Below are 3,970 nucleotides of genomic sequence, written 5' to 3' on the forward strand. Positions count from 1 at the left end.
GGTACTACCACATCAACCTCAGATACTACCACATCAATCTCAGGTACTACCACATCAACCTCAGGTACTACCACATCAATCTCAGGTACTACCACATCAACCTCAGGTACTACCACATCAATCTCAGGTACTACCACATCAATCTCAGGTACTACTACGTCAACCTCAGGTACTACCACTGTGGTGCAGTGGTTAGGGGAGTCGTCCTGGAACGGAAGGTTGCCGGTTCGATCCCCCGTTCCTGCCATCTCAGTCGTTGTGTCCTTGGGCAAGACACTTCACCCACCTTGCCTACTGATGGTGGTCAGAGGGTCCAGTGGCGCCGGTGCATGGCAGCCCCGCCTCTGTCAGTGTGCCCCAGGGCAGCTGTGGCTACAGTGTAGCTTACCACCATCAGTGAGTGAATGTCTGTTAGTGTAAAGAGCTTTGGGATCCAGAGGGACTTGATAAAGCGTTTTTAAAGTAAATAATAAATAAAGTGATAAAGTGTAATGTCATTTAACATTTATCATTATACTGTATTCTGGYTGCAGCTAAATAAAACCCATGAAAAGTGTTGCTTTGTTGATGCAACGAGCAGACATGTTGAAATGATGACGTCACTTGTTTGGGTGAAGTCATTGTGCWCCGACTTGTCAACTCAGTTAGAGGCCGGTCCAATTTATAGTTTCACTCCAGAAGCTCGACATTCTGACCTCCGTGCACAAACACAACACAGTGTCATTCAAGATGGCTGCCACAGTATGGAGTTGACTCAGAAAGTTAGTAGTACTTGTCCAGTCAGTTTGTAGTACATTAACAACAAGTCTTAATTTCACCCACTGATGGTGGTAAGCTACACTGTAGCCACAACTGCCCTGGGGCACACTGACACAGGTGGGCTGCCATGCACTGGTGCCACCGGACCCTCTGACCACCAGACAGGTGTCTCGCCCAACGACACAACTGGAACATCTGGAATGGGGGATCGAACTGTCAACCTACCGATTTTGGGACGACTCCCCAAACCACTTCACCACAGCCACCCCAAACAAAGATAAGATATAGGCTGAGTGAGAAAACAACAAATGTTCCACAAAATAAATAAAGAAATAAACAAATTCAGCAAAAGAACTGAACTTAACACAAGACTGATATTAGCCATCACTTTTAGAAGAGCTTAAAACATTGATCAACTTTAATTTACTGTTGGAGACAATCTAATTCATACGGAGCCCGCGAGGGGACATGGGGAGATATGTTTTCTTTTGTGTTCCCACGCAATACTTTTACACTACCTTGCAATATCTTTGCGTTAGCTCGCAATATCTGCGTTAGCTCGCAATACTTTTGAGTTACCTCGCAATATCTTTGCATTACCTCGCAATATCTTTGCGTTACCTGGCAATACTTTTACATTACCTCGCAATACTTTTGCGTTACCTCACAATACTTTTGAGTTACCTCGCAATATCTTTGCATTACCTCGCAATATCTTTGCATTACCTCGCAATATCTTTGCATTACCTCGCAATATCGTTGCATTACCTCGCAATATCTTTGCATTACCTCGCAATATCTTTGCATTACCTCGCAATATCTTTGCGTTACCTCATAATATCTTTGCTTTACCTCATAATATCTTTGCATTACTTTGCAATAATTTTACTTTACCTCACAATATCTTAGTGTTAATTCACAATACTTTTGCGTTACCTTGCTTTTACCTTTTATTGCAATATCTTTGTGTTACCTTGCAATACCCTTGCGTTACCTCGCAATATCTTTGCGTTACCTCATAATATCTTTGCGTTGCTTTGCAATAATTTTACTTTACCTCGCAATATCTTAGCATTAATTCACAATACTTTTGCGTTACCTCGCCTTTAGCTTTTATTGCAATATCTTTGTGTTACCTTGCAATACCTTTGCGTTACCTCGCAATACCTTTGCGTTACCTCGCAATACCTTTGCATTCTCCCGCAATACTTTTGTGTTACCTTGCAATACCTTTGCGTTACCTCGCAATACCTTTGCGTTACCTCGCAATACTTTTACATTAACTCGCAATATCTTTGCGTTACCTCACAATATCTTTGTGTTACTTCGCTATAATTTTACGTTACCTCGCAATATCTTAGCATTGACACAATACTTTTGCGTTATCACGGATTACTTTTAACTTTTATTGCAATATCTTTGTGTTACCTTGCAATACTTTTACATTACCTCGCAATATCTTTGCATTACCTTGCAATATCTTTGCATTACCTTGCAATATCTTTGCATTACCTCGCAATACGTTTGCGTTACCTTGCAATATCTTTACGTTACCTCGCAAAATCTTTGTGTTACCTCGCAATACGTTTGCGTTACCTTGCAATATCTTTGCGTTACCTGGCAATACTTTTACATTACCTCGCAATATCTTTGTGTTACCTCACAATACTTTTGCGTTACCTTGCAATGTCTTTGCGTTACCTCGCAATACTTTTGCGTTACTTTACAATACTTTTGCATTACCTCGCAATACTTTTATGTTATCTCGCAATATCTTTGCGTTACCCCGCAATATCTTTGCGTTACCTCGCAAAATTCTTTTACGTTCCCACGCAAAAGATTGTTTTGTACATGAACTGAATTAAATCAGACTTTTATTTTGAAATATCCGGTTACCAAAACAGGATGTGTCGCCACAAGTTTGTGAAATTGACATTGATGTTGCGTGGCTGCACTGTGTTAAAATATCAACATATGACACACTTCCATGTGTGTCTGTGTGATATATTCATTGTGAAGCTGAATTAAAGCAGTAGCTAACTCACTAATGGTGAACATGTGAGTTTGTTAATAAACCGGCAGCACAACAGTGATAAACTACTTTTGTGAGGGAACGCAAAAGAAAAAAAAATCTCCCATGTCCCGTCGCAGGCTCCATAAATTCAATGACTGTCAAAGGTTAAGAGACTTTAAAAACACATAAAAACATCTGTAGCTGTAAGGTGTGGTACTGAGGCAGACACAACACTGACATCAACTGTTGTATCTGTTGGCAAAATATCTCAAAAAGTATTAGATGAACTCTGATGAACATCTGATCAACATTATCCACACAATAAATAAGTCAGTATTGACCAAAAGTTTGATGTGGTAGTAGGCCTACCTGAAGTCATTCACAACACATACTGTAGTCTGACAACCTGACCCACAACATCTGGATAACATGAGCATCTGTCAACAATTCTAAATATGTTAAAAGCAAGGATGAATGTGCAGAGTTTAATAAAATTTGATATAATTTGGAAAAAAAGAGGCAAAATTTTTCTAAATCTTTTTTTAAATCATACTATAAGTAAAAACTTCCACTGCTGGAGACTAACGTAAGCATGGTCTGCATCACTGCTGACTCAGCAGTCTGTGACGCTTTTAAAAACAACAATAAAATCTTTACAACTCTGGGCCTGCCACAAGAGTCTGGATGTGATAAGAGCAGCGCCAACAACATGACGTCACCTCAGCAGCAAAGTTCACTTCTTCTTTTTTTTTCCCTGTGAGATGTCTAACAATTTGTCTTGTGGTTTGTGTCTGGTATGCAGGGTGGGTTCAGTGGATCACTCCCACCGTTCAGGAATTTGGGACGTTTCCTTCCATATAAGGACTTTTCGATAATCACGACCAGAGGAAGAGCACGAGTGGGCGGAGCCAAGGATCGATTACCGAAGTGGAAATCAAAGAGTACGAAGGAGAACAAGAGAAGTACCTTTATTCATACCATCCCACAGTTATCCTTTAAAGACTAGAAACTTTATGAAGTACTTAGTGTATGGAAAGCCCAAAGCGCCACTGAAAAGCCACTTTACAACGTGTTAAACTTAAAAAACGAAAAGCCACTTTACAACGTGTTAAACTTAAAAAACGAAAAGCCACTTTACAACGTGTTAAACTTAAAAAACGAAAAGCCACTTTACAACGTGTTAAACTTAAAAAAACG

Source organism: Austrofundulus limnaeus, unplaced genomic scaffold (genome assembly GCF_001266775.1).
Source record: "Austrofundulus limnaeus strain Quisiro unplaced genomic scaffold, Austrofundulus_limnaeus-1.0 Scaffold619, whole genome shotgun sequence".
NCBI lineage: Eukaryota > Metazoa > Chordata > Actinopteri > Cyprinodontiformes > Rivulidae > Austrofundulus > Austrofundulus limnaeus.